This window comes from Aotus nancymaae, unplaced genomic scaffold, assembly GCF_030222135.1.
Source record: "Aotus nancymaae isolate 86718 unplaced genomic scaffold, 86718_ANA_hifiasm-v0.15.2.pri h1tg000065l, whole genome shotgun sequence".
Classification (NCBI taxonomy): Eukaryota; Metazoa; Chordata; class Mammalia; order Primates; family Aotidae; genus Aotus; species Aotus nancymaae.
Window position 1 is genome coordinate 8,677,023 of NW_026988480.1, and position 13,417 is coordinate 8,690,439.

Sequence of the window (13,417 nt, forward strand, 5' to 3'; positions counted from 1 at the left end):
ACTCACTATTGGTCTGCTTCGATTTTCTGTTTCTTCATGATTCAGTCCTGGTATGTTTTAGGAATTTATCAATTTCTTGTAAGTAATCCAATTTGTTGGCATATAATTGTCCATGAGTAGTCTCTCTTGATCCTTTGTATTTCTGTGGTGTCAGTAGTAGCATCTATGATTTCATTTATAATTTTATGTATTTTAGTCTTCTCTTTTATTCTTAGTATAGCTAAAGGTTTGTCAAATCTCTTACTCTTTTTAAAGAACCAAGTTTTAGGTTCATTGGTTCTCTCTCTTGTTTTTCTATTCCCTGTGTCATTTATATTTCCTCCATTATCATTTCCTACCTCCTTCTTGCTTTGGTTTTAGACTGCTTTTCATTTTCTAGTTATGTAAGATACACAATTAGATTTTCTATTAATATCATTCTTCTTGTTTAATGTGTTTAGAGCTTAAATGTTCCCTCTGACCACTGCTTTTATTGTATCCATAAATCTTAGATACTTTATTTTTATTTTTATTCATTTAAGAGTATTTTCCATGTTTCATGGTGCCAGGACCTGAGCTGGAGGGCAGGGCATCAGCTATGGAGCAACCTGAGCAGGACCCCACCTCATATGATGCCATGGGCTCGTTCCTGGAAAAGTTCCAGAGCCAGCCTTACCGTGGCAGCTTTCAGGAGGACCAGTGTGAGGAGGCATTTGAAAAGATCCCCCTATTTATAGGAAAGTGCCATCAAAAATTGACCTCAGGGAGAATCCTGACTTGGCTTGTCTCCAGTCAATTATTTTTAATGAGGAGCATTCTCCAGAAGAACAGGCCAAGACCTATAAAGATGAAGGCAATGATTACCTTAAAGAAAAAGACCACAAGAAAGCTGTGATTTCCTACACTAAGGGTTAAAGAAGATCCTGATTTGAATGCTGTGCTTTATACCAACCAGGCAGCAGCACAATATTATCTGGGCAATTTTCGTTCTGCTCTCAGTGATGTGACAGCTGCCAGAAAGCTAAAACCCTGCTACCTCAAAGCAATAATAAGAGGTGCCTTCTGCCATCTGGAACTGAAACACTGTGCCAAGGCTGTGAACTGGTGTGATAAGGGACTGCAGACAGATGCCAAAGAGAAGAAGCTTCTGGAAATGAGGGCTAAAGTAGACAAGCTGAAGCAAATTGAACAGAGGGATGTGAGGAAAGCCAACTTGAAAGAAAAGAAGGAGAGGAATCAGAATGAGGCTTTACTCCAGGCCATCAAGGCTAGGAATATCAGGCTCTGTGAAGCTGCCTGTGAGGATGAAGATTCAGCCTCAGAAGGTCTAGGTGAACTTTTCCTGGATGGACTCAGCTCAGAGAACCCCTATAGAACCAAGCTGAGTCTAGATGGCTAGGGCAGGCTGAGCTGGCCTGTGTTCTTTCTGTGCCCAGAGTATGCCCAGTTGGACTTCATCTCTGCTTTTCATGAGGACTCCAGGTTTATTGATCATTTAATGGTGATATTTGGTGAAACATCCTCTTGGGACCAAGAGCAAAAATACGGCCCTGATAATTTGGAGATCTGCTTTGAGGATGAGGACAGGGCAGAACGTACCGGGTGCCAAGAGCACCTTGCTGCAGGTTCGACAACACCACGGGAACTTTGTGAAAGCCCTGACACCAACATTTTGGTCTGTGTAGGATCCTCTCCTTTTTGCAAGAATTATCTCTGGAGCAGAAAGGTGCACCAGATAAGATGACTGAGCCAGGCTCCCTGGATCTCTTCCCTTACCCTCCTCTGCTGGGAACCTAGCACACCTGAATCAGTCCAGTGCTTTATTTCTGTTACCCTGGGGACAGTCCTTTCTAGCATTGTGTTTAGGGAGGAGCCTCTGGTTTCCCCAAACTGGTCTCTCTGGCTGGTCTTCACTTTCTTCAGTTGATATTAAAACTCTGTGTCTTGGCTATGATGCCTTTGGACTCCATCTCTAAGGGGACCATCTGCCGCAGTTACCACAGCAACTGACCTGAGCAGCGCCCTGGTCGTGGAGATGGACTCAGGATCCAGTGACATGGTTCTGAACTTTTGTGGAGTTCGACACCTTAAAGAAGCTACCCCTCAAACTGCGTATCTCCACACAAACTATGCCTAGGATTCCAAGACTTTAAAGCTACCCCTCAAACTGCACATCTATACACAAACAAACTGTAGGGTCCAGCCCTACAGGGTCCTTTAAGCCCCTCTCTGCTGGTGTGGAGACAAGAAACTGTAGAAATAAAAGACACAAGACACAGAGATAGAGAAAAGAGAGTTTGGGCCCAGGGGTCCACTGCCAACTGAAGCGTGGAGTCTGGCAATGGCCCCATATCCACACACTCTGACTTTTATTGAGTACAAAGCTGGGGGCAGGGTAGGTAGGGCGTGGCATTCGCGGTCAGTGATAGGGTCAGTACATCACGGGTCATATAGGTAGGAGCCCAGGACTTTCTAGTAGCCGAGATGAGGTAAGGAGCATAATGCGTCAGCACTTTGCCATACTTGTCAAGAAAGAAAAAAGACATTAAGATTTACATTACTTTTACTGATTATCTCTTCTAAGAAAAAAGGAGCCAGGTGCAGAAGTGGAACATGAGAGTGGACATGGAACATGACCACTGAAGCACAGTCTCACATACAGACAATTAAGCCCCTTGGATGTCAGTGGGCCTACCTGACAGCCGTCAGGCCTACCACAAGAGCTTGGAGGAACAGAGTTTTCTCCTAACTCCCCCAGGGAAGGAGACATCTTGGCCATCTTGGATGTCTCCTTCCCTAGCTGGCTAAACAGCGGGAGCTTTCCCAGCGCTGGTGCTGCTGCACAGCCGAGGCGCCCTCCAGCAGCCCTTACACGGGCATGACAGAGCGCTTAAAGCATCTTGCCTTAGGGTCATTCCTTTCACAATGTCACCCCAGGTTCACACTTTGAAACCTGAAAGGTATTAGTAAAAGAACTACGATCACCTATGAATAAGATCACATATGAATAACTAAGATCACATATGGATAACTAAGATTACCTATGAATAACTACTGTGGTTACATCTCTAATTATTTTCTTCTTCGTTATTTATATGGGAATAGGCTGAGGCTTCTGGCTCCTGCCTCGGCACTTTTGGGGTCTCCCCACTACACAAACTGTGCCTAGGATTCCAACGCTTTTAAAGCTACCCCTCAAACTGCACGTCTCCACACAAACAAACCGCACATAGGATTCCAAGGCTTTAAAGCTGAGAGACCCTGGCCTCAAGTTACTACATGAGCACAGAGGGTAACCACGTGGGGTTGCTGTAAATGCTTCGAGGCAAAATGGGGGCAGGAAAACCACATCCTGCTCTGCATTAATAAAGACCTTACAAACTGAGATCCTTGGTACCCCTGAGAAGATTGCCAGTTTTCTTCATCTTTGCCATACGGAGGACTGTGACAGACTTGGACAGTGGCCTCTGAGTCCCTCTGCAGTTTTCACATTTTAGGATTTTGTATCTTTTAAACTGGAAAATCTTCTAGCATGTTGCATTGTGGTTATAGGGTATCTTTTTGTCTGCAGCTGTTTGTTGCTCCCATCCTAAGAGGAGTGCATCTATCCTGAAAAAAAGAGTATTTTCTAAATTCTTCTTTGATCTATTGCTTATTTATGAGTATGTTGTTTAATTTCCACATATTTCTGAGTTTTCCACTTATCCTTCTGTTACTGATTTCTGGCTTCATTCTATTGTAGTCAGACAAAATACTTTGTATGATTTCAACCTTTTAATATTTACCATGACTTGTTTTGAGGCCTAACATAAGATCTATCTTGGAGAATGTTACATGTGCACTTGAGAAAAATGCATATTCTGGTGTTTATGGTAGTGGAGTGTTATTTACACGTCTGTAAATTCCAGTTGTTCATAGTGTCGTTCAAGTCCTCTATTTCCTTACTGACATTTTGTCTCTTTGTTCAATTCATTGTTGAAAGTGGGATATTAAAGTCTCCAAATATTATTATAGAATTTTTTTTCTCAGTTTATTTCTGTCAATTTTTGCTTCATGTGTCGGGGGTTCTGTTTTAGGTTCATGTATATTTATCATTGTCATATATTCTTGATGGATTAACCTTTTTTTAATATACAATTTTCTTGTCTTCTATGATAAATTTTAAAGTCTCAGCAGCACATTCAGAAGTCCTGTGGATCTGTCTCTTGCTTCAACAGTGTTTGAATGGAACAGATCTAGGGACTTTCTTTCTTCCAGTCTCCAGCCACCTTGCAATCTCCTCTCCATTTCCAACCTTCAGGACCATCTTCTCAGTCATCTCCTGCTTCTGGGACCAGACAACACCATTTTTGTGGTTAGCTCCTTCTTGCTGACAACCATGAGCTCCCAGATTTATCAGGATTGTTCCATTGAGGTAGAGGCAGCCATCAACCACCTGGTCAATTTGCACCTGTGGGCCTCCTACATCTATTTCTGTCTGGGCTTCTATTTTGACCATGATAATGTGGCTCTGAAAGGCATGAGCCACTTCTTCTGCAAATTGGCTGAGGAAAAGCATGAGAGCACCAATCATTTCCTGAAGATACAAAACCAGTGCAGCAGCATGCTATCTTCCAGGACATCCAGAAGCTGGCTCAAGATGAGTGGGGTAAAACTCTGGATGCCATGGAAGCCATGGCCCTTGAGAAAAATCTGAAGCAGGCCCGTTTGGATCTTCATGCCCTTAGTTCTGCCTGCATAGACCCCCATCTCTGTGACTCCTGGAGAGTCACTTTCTAGATGAGGAAGTAAAACTCATCAAGAAAATAAGTGACCACCTAACCAACCTCCACAGGCTGGCTGGCCAGAGGCTGGGCTGGGTGAGTATCTCTTTGAAAGTCTCACCTTCAAGCACAACTAGGACCCTACTGAGCCCAGCAACTTCTGGAGGGCCCCTCGCAAAGTAACAGGGCTTCTGCCTAAGCCTCTCCCTCCAGCCACTGGGCAGCTTTTTAACTACCCTGGAGCACTCTTTCAGGCCTTGGATCAAACTGAAATAAATCTTTCAGAAGCAAAAAAAGAAAATTTTATTAAAGTCTGTTTTGTCTGATAATAGCAGAGATGTCCTAGATCTCTTTTGATTAGTATTTGCATGAAATATCTTATCTGTCCTTTTATTTTCAGCATTTTTGTGTTTTTATAGCTAAAATAAGTCTCTTATAGACAGCATATAGTTGGATCATTTTTTTTAATATGTACTGAAAATCGCTGCCATTTAATTGAATAGTTTGATTCATTTATATTTAAAGTAATTACTGTCAAGGAAAGGCCTTTTTCTCTCATTTTGCTATTTATATTCCATAGGTTTTGTTTATTTTTATTTCTCAATTCCTTCATTTTGGACGTGTTTTTTGTATAATTGATTTTTTCTAGTCCATTTTGGTTCAATTCTTATTTTCTTTTCTGCATAGTTTTTAATTGTTTTCTTAACCTTTTTTAGTTACTTCCTTTAATTTTTTTCTACCTCACAATTTGGAGATTGTGATTAACATCTTAAATTTATAACAATGTAGCTTGAATCAATACCATCTTAGCCAGAATTATGCACAAAACCTCTGCTACTATACAGCCTTATCCATTTCTTTATGTTATTATTGTCACAGATTTTGTCTTTACACATTGAGTGCCCATTAACACGAATTTATATTATTTTTGGCATTTGAATTTTAAACCATATAAGGAGAAAAAAAAAGGAAAGAGAAGTTACAAACCAAAAATACAGTATTTGCTTGTATATTAATCTCTGTAGTTACCTCTACCAGTTTTCTTTAATTCTTCCTACAGCTTTGAGTCTGTGTCCTTTTATTTCAACCACCAGGAATACTTTTAGCATTTCTTGTAGGACAGGCTTACGAGTGTTGAACTTCTTCAAAGTTTATTTATCTGCTAATGTCTTAATTTCTTCTTCATTGATTAGTTTTGCCAGATGGAATTCTTGGTTAGCAGGGTTTTTTCTATCAACACTTTAAATATGTTATCCCACTTCCTTCTGCCCTCCATGCTTGCTGATGAGAAGTTGACTCTTATTTTTATTTAAGATTCTTTGTACAAAAACATGACAAGTAGCTTCTTACTTCCTGCTTTCAGGATTCCTTTTTGACTTTTTCTTTTGAAAGTCTAATTATAATGTGTCATGGAGTCTTTGTGCTTATTCAACTGAAAGTCCATTGAGATTCCCTGATATGCTGATTTATGTTATTTCTCACATTTGAAAACTTTGGGCCATTATTTCTTCAAATAAGTTTTCTGCTTCTTTCTCTCCTTCTTCTTCTTGGATTCCCATTATGCATATAATGGTACACTTGATAGCGGCCCACAGGCCTCTTAAGATATGTTCATTTTTCTTCATTTCTTTCCACTTCTGCTTCTCAAATTGAATAATCTACATTGAGCTATTTTAAATTTAGTTTGAAATTTTGAGGCTGCTTTCTTCTTTCTGTTCAAATTTTCTGCTAATCTCTCTAGTGAAGTTTTTGTTTCAGATTGCATTCTATAGCTCCAGAATATCTGTTTGGTCTATTCTTATATTTTCTATCTTCGTTGATAATCTCTATTTGTCTAGGCATTGTATTTATGGTTTCCTTCATCTATGGTTTTTCTTTATCTCTCTGAGCACATTTAAAGATGATTGATTTAAAGACTTTTTATAGTAAATCCAATGTCTGGGTTTTCCTGGAGACAGTTTCTGTTTATTTATTTTTTCCTGTGAGTGGAACATACATTCTTGTTAATTTGTGTGTACAGTAAATTTTTGTTGATAATTGGAGATTCTGAATATCATAATATGTAACTCTAGAAATCATAATCTTGCTCTCCCCAAGATTTGCTGTTGCTACTTGTAGGTTGTAGTTATTTAGTGACTCTTCTAAATTCTTTTTATAAGACTGTATTCTCTGTTATGTGTAGTCACCAAAGTTCCAGTTCTGTTAACTTACTGGTCAGCTGGTACTTTAACAGAGATTGTCTTAAATGCCCAAAGCCAAGATAACAAAAAATACTCCAAGTCTTTGCAGACTGGCTATATGATTGAGCATTCCTTTAATGCTTAGCTAGGCCATTTACGTTTGCTTAATGTCTGCTTTGAGCTTCACGGGAGCCTAAAGACAGGAGCCAGAGATGAAAGTTGATGGTGTCCTCCAGTCTTTTCTGAGCATGTCTAGTCCTGGGCAGTTGTGTGGACTTCCAGATTATCCAATTATGTGGAATCTATTGAAATGTTTCTTCTCACATTTATATTCTTTCCCTGAATTTTCCTAGCCTTTCTAGTCTGTCTACTGATTTTCCTGTTGTAATATTCCCCGGACAGCAGCAGTGAGTATATTTGCCTCAAATCCTTCTTTAAAACGCCACCCAGGAGGCTGCTTCAGCCCTGAGAAAGTTCAGAGGCACATGAAACAAAGGAAATCCCCTGAGCAATCACTCAGGGAGCCACCAGACAGATATACAATCATAATTGTTTGAGACTAAGGCCTGTAGTGCCTCCTCTGGGGCCATGAAGTTATGTCAGTAACATGGGCAGCCAACCCCATAGCTACCACCAAGCTGGAAAGTGGTAAATTGTATAGGTAAGTTAAAGCACCACAATACTCTTTTACTGAAATTTAGGATCTTCTTTCTTTGTGAAACATTTCCTTTGTTATTATTTATATTTTTTATTAGATTTCTTAGTTTTAAAAAGTTAATCCCAATAGTTTATGCCAACTTCATTGTTGCTTTAGTGAAGAAACAGTTTTGGAGTTTCCTGCTCTGCCATTTTCTGCTTCTAATTGACATTTTAAAAGAACCACAGGCTACCGTGTTAAGAGGAAGCAATAGAGAGGACTGAAGCTGGGAAGCTAACAGCAATAATGAGATGAGACATGAGGGTGCCTTAAATGGGGAACAGTGGAGGTGCTAAGAAGTGATTAGATTCTGAGCATATTTAAGCGGTACAGCCAAAGGACTTGCAGATGGATTGGCATGTAGGCAATAAAAAATGTGGAGTGGAGAGGCCTAATAACGGGGAAGGATGAATTTGCCATTACTGAGCTGGATTCCTGAAGGAGTTTTCTGACTGGTCTCCCTGATTCCATGTTCAGTCTTCTATGATCCATTGTCAACAGAGTAGTTGGAGTGAACCTTTCAAAACTGAAGTGAGATTATGTTACTCCTCTGCCCAGTATCGCATCCTAAATCTTTACAATGGTCGACAGAGTCCTAAATAACCTGACTCCCTGCAACCACTCTGTCCACACCTTCTGATTCACCCTATTCCAGCTGTCATCCACTCTGGCCTTACTGTTCCTACAAATCACCATACAGGATTTGTAACTCAGGGCCTTTGCACTTGTGTTCCTTGATGTGCGTGGCTCCCCCTTCGTTTCCTTATGCCTCTATATAAATGTCACTTTATTGAATATGTCCTTTTGTCCACCTCCTGGGAAAAAAATGGCAAATTTAGCCACTCCAAATGTCCTGATACTTCCTCTTATCTTCTTCTGCTATATTTTCCCACAAATGTGTCTATAGTTGTTTCTTTATTTGCTGATTTACCCTCTGCTCACTCCTGCCCCGTAGAATGTAAGCTCCATCAGCTCTGTTTTCCTCACATCTGTGTCACCAGCACCTTGAAAAGGACCTGGCAAGACAAAGAACAAAGTGAATATTTTCTGAGTTCAGAAATTAAGATATGCAGTTTTGTGTAAGACACAATCATTATGTTGAGAGATTCCGCAGTGTAGGAAGGAAGAGAAACAAGTAAACTGGTGACTAGATGCAGTAGATGGGTCCTGTATCTCAGAAGAACACAGAGGAGGGACGTCAAAGGGACAATTCCAGGACTCATTCACCAGGTCAGAGCTGCAGCAGCAGAGGGAAAAAGGAGTTCACCCCCTAGCCTCCATCAGAATGATGCTGCCATAATTACTGTTTTCAACATAAGGTTTTATTGGAAAAAAAGCTTCTGACCCTTAGAATAGTATTTAGATGCTACTGATCTGCCCAGACCGTATTAGTTCATGATGTATATCGGTTTAAACTAATTAATACATTATGTCCCTTGCTCTTGGGCAAGTTCTGCCATAACCTGCTGAGAGGTCACAGGGCATGACTATCTAGCTCATCAACTCTGAAAGGAAGGTGTTAGAGGAGGTTGCCTTTGTAGTGGCCTTCATCTCCAAGTCTGAGTCCAGAAACATTTGGCCAAAATGAAATTATATGCATCCTTATAACATAAAGTGGTTAAAACCAAGAATTTATCAGCTACTTTATTTCTCCCAAGAGACTTTCAGACATCTCTTTGCTTTTGTTATCATTCTTTGTAATAAATTTAATGAGTAGATGTGATTTATGCCGTGTGTTTATAATGACCTGAACTTTAATATTGCATTTTTCATCACTGGCTTCCTTGCATTTGAGATATTTTCACCAGGTTTAGAAAGAATCTTTTTTGTTTTGTTTACAACAGATGCTGGAGAAGTATAGCCAAGAAAGAAAAGAGTAATGAGGCTTATCTCCATATCCTCCACTCAGTGTCTCAAATTGGTCTGAAAAACGCTACAGGCAGCCGCATGAAGAGCACAGGAATGCAAAGGGGTCATTCTCTCTTAAAGACACACAATCTTGGGGTCATATTTTTCAAACTGTGGTTCATTCATACAAAAGCTTTTTTGAGTAATTGTTATAGAGTGAAATGCAAAAACACGTAACATGGAGGTCCCTACCATTAAGAGGCTTACTGACAGGCTTGAAAATAGGAATTGTCACTGTTTTTAAATACCATGCTAGGAACTGCAGAGCATTTCCTAATGGCTTTGGGTATTTTTAGTGGGGAAGGGTTGACAAAAATATTCTAAAAGTGATCATGGTGATGGCTGCACAACTCTTTGAATATACTAAAAACCATTCAACTGTCCAATTTAAATGGGTGAACTATATGATGTATCAATTATATCTCAGTAAAGCCATTTTAAATAAATGTGACATACCAGGGGTCTGCACAAAGCCTTGTGCGGGCACTGAAGATACAACGGTCAGTCCTTTGCAGGGGAGATGTAGGAGAAAGTAGGATAGAAACATCTCAATACAAAGTCAGACTCAGATATTCAAGTGTAATCCCTCCACATGTGTGTCAAAACACATCTGAAACTCAGTATGTCCAAAGCCAAACACCAAATCTCTCCTCCAGACCCCTCCATGTGCAGACTCCCCATCTCAACACCTGTGATCTCATCATTCCAATTGCTTAGGACAATGTCATTGGAGTCATTCTTGACTTTGATCTTTCTTCCACATCTCATAGTCATCAAATCCTGGTGACTCTCTCTAATATAATTCCTATCTCCACTCCCACCTTGCACTTGAATTGCTATGTCCCCTTTCTCACTGGTGTTGCTACGTTCAACCTTGTCTTCCCTGAAGTCTATTCTTGATACAGCAACCCAAGTGATACCTTCAAACTGGAAGTCAGATGGTGGTACTCCTCAGAAAGCTGAGAAGCTTCCACCTTGTCTAGGCAGAAGTCCTTCTGACCTGGCCCACCGCAGGGCTGGTCTCACGTGCATCTCCTGGAAGCCACCCACCCATGATGTGTCTGCATTTCCCACCTTCCTTGTACTCCTTTCACTTAGCAATATTTGTGAGTCTGCAATCATATCACTGATGGGACCTCATTAACTTATGAATTGGATGACTTCGCAAGAAAAAAAGAAACTTTTCGAGAGAGACATTACCATTTCTCAAAGAACAGGCTATAAGAAGAATTTGAGGTGAGCTGAAGCAACCTATGTCTGGAAATGAATCACTGCAGCCAGAAGAGGTCAACAGTGACAAAACAGAAGCCTGGGAGCTGCCTGCCTGGCCCAAGGTCACAAAGCTCATTAGGGGTTAGGTCAAGTGTACTGGGGGGATTGATTATCATTCTTTGCACTGTACTATTGCTTTTTGAGAATATGCAACTTTATTTTTCTAATCCTGGCAGCAACTTCCTGAGCTGTGCCTTGGTTAGTTAGGGTACAAAGAGAATCAAAACATTATGCAGAAAGAATAAACAGATGGGTATGTCCTGTTTATCCTGCCCTCTTGCTTATCCTGCATGGCTCATGTTTCCCTGAGTGTGCTCTGCTCCCTCCTCTCCTCTCCCTCAGACTTCTGGCCCCCATTTACCCCTCTCATTGCCACTGTCACTGGCATGTTCACTCTGAGTTCTACATACACATTAAACATAATGTCTGAAGTCTTTGCTAGATACAAAATCAGACATTTTTGGAATCTTCCTATGAAATTATTATTTTCCATGTTATTAATACATCAGTTAATTGGATACTTTATTTGAGAACTTGAACAGAGAGTATTTATTGCATGGTTTGTGCTTCCATTTTTTTAGGTGCAGGAATCCAGCTTTCCTTGGTTATCCAAGAGATATGGTTGAAGGCTCATGCTGTCCAATCCCTCTCAAAGTGGTAGAGCTGAGTGCTTGTCTGTTTCTCACATGCAGAGGGTGATCCTGATTTTCAGGAGGTGCTAAATCATCATAGATCCATCAAGCTTCAAGGGCAAAGGAAACACCCTCCTGTTAATGCTTACTACGTGATGTTTCAATCCTCTTTGTATCCAGATTAATCGACGTTCAGCTCTGGAAGTTGCTGATAGCATTAGAATTAGGGAGTTCCAGGTTTGCAAAAGTTTTGCAGACAGACCTGGGATATGCTAATGTTCCATCCTCACAGGGATGCTTCCCACCTGTGGAAGTGGGTAAGCCTCTGGGACCAGAGCTCTTTTCCTGACAACACTGCAGACGCTGAGAGGCTGACACTTTGTCTTCTCCTCCTAGGTTTCTGGGACTCCATTCTCCTGTTAGGAGGACAGGACAGTGAGTTTAGACATGATGCAAAACTTCAGAACAATGATGGCATTCCAGGATCCAGAGAACCTTTCAGAGCCTGGCTAGCTGTAGCATTTTGTACTTTCCTGAGAGTATGCCCTATTCATCACAATCTGACTTCAGAAAATCTCATCTCCTCCCCAACCCATTTGCAGATTGCCTCCCAGGAGTGTCTCTAGGGACAGAAGCACTCACTATTCTGCAATCTTTCTCAGTAGTAGAAAGATTCTCAGGAACCTTTTATTCTAAGTAGCATAAATCCCGCTCAAACTGGCTTAAGCAAAACACAAACAAAAGGTATTGCTGCAAGCTCAGGTGTAGACTTCAGGAACAGCTGCATCCAGGAACTAAACACTACCAAGCGTGTGTGCAGTCTCTGTCTCTCTCCAAACCTTAGTTTTGCCAACTTGCATTTGGGCTTTATTTCAGGCTCCAGTGGGACTCATCGGACAGAAAGAGCAGTCCTCTCTTATGTCTAAGATGGGTTTTAGTGAATGGACTTGGATCCCTATGTCAGAAAGAGCAAGCATGCTGATTGCTGATACTGGGGAGAGGTAAATTCCCCAACTAAAGTAGGGAGGTCTTACAAAATAAGGAAAAATAGACACTTATACCAACTTAATTTTCAGGATGACCCTTCTGGACAGTTCCTATTGTCATCTTGGTGTCTGTACCACTTATACCCCTCACTCGTGATGGGCTTCATGCCTTCGCTCTGTTGTTATCTGTTAGCTGTGAGCTCTGATCTCAACACGACCTTGGCTACACTCTTCAGGCTTCTCTGAGCCTCCACTTTCATAGCTTTATATTGTCCTGGGTTCCTGCCAATCTCACAAGTCTGGTTACTGATGGGTCAGAGTAGCCATAATAACACCCATCGCACTGCTCCTCCGGAGCAGTGGATCTCAGCCACCATAAAGGGTCCACGTTCCTGGGGTGTTGCCTTTGTTGTCTGGGACACTACCTCATCACTGTCATGTCTTAGATGCATCTGTCACCATCCCCCAGCATCTTGATTGCCCCCAGGCAATGAGTAAAGTCTGGCTCCACCTCTTCGGCAGGTCGCCTGCTACTGCCTACTGGATGGAGTGGTTTTTTTAAATAAACTTTTTATTTCATAACAGACTTAGATTAAAAAGTCACAAATTTAGTAAATAAAACTTATGAAAACACTGAAGAGATTTCCCATGTAACCCATACCCTGTTTCCCCTATCATTAATGTCTTACATTCGTGTAGAACACCTGTTATAATTAATAAACCAATATTGATAAACTACTCAGGTTCCCTTGGTTTTTACCTGATGTCCTTCTCCTGGGCCAGGATACCACATGACATTTAGTTGTCATATTTCTTGGCTCTCAGGATTTTTCTGGTTTTTGATGACTTTGACAGTTTTAAGGAGGACTGGTCAAGTATTTTGTAGAATGTCTCCAAAATAGGGTTGTCTGATGGTTTTCCCATGATTAGACTGGGGTATGGGTTTGGGGAGGAAGCCCACAGCGGTGAAGGGCCTCGCATCACCTCAAGGATACACATT

General features: G+C 41.0%; 1 long non-coding RNA gene and 2 pseudogenes across 1 annotated transcript in view; 2 read left to right on the plus strand and 1 right to left on the minus strand.

Annotated features, from left to right (window-relative positions):
- Positions 1-577: 577 nt before the first annotated feature.
- On the plus strand, positions 578-1,723 carry LOC105721521 (tetratricopeptide repeat protein 4-like; annotated as a pseudogene).
- A 2,634-nt stretch (positions 1,724-4,357) lies between these two features.
- LOC105721513 (ferritin light chain-like) lies at positions 4,358-4,879 on the plus strand (annotated as a pseudogene).
- A 4,369-nt stretch (positions 4,880-9,248) lies between these two features.
- The window catches only part of LOC105721500 (uncharacterized), a 37,999-nt gene continuing 33,830 nt past the window's right edge, over positions 9,249-13,417 (minus strand). The window contains exon 7 of the long non-coding RNA XR_001108340.2: positions 9,249-11,847. This is a non-coding gene — a long non-coding RNA (uncharacterized LOC105721500). The remainder of the gene's footprint in view (positions 11,848-13,417) is intronic.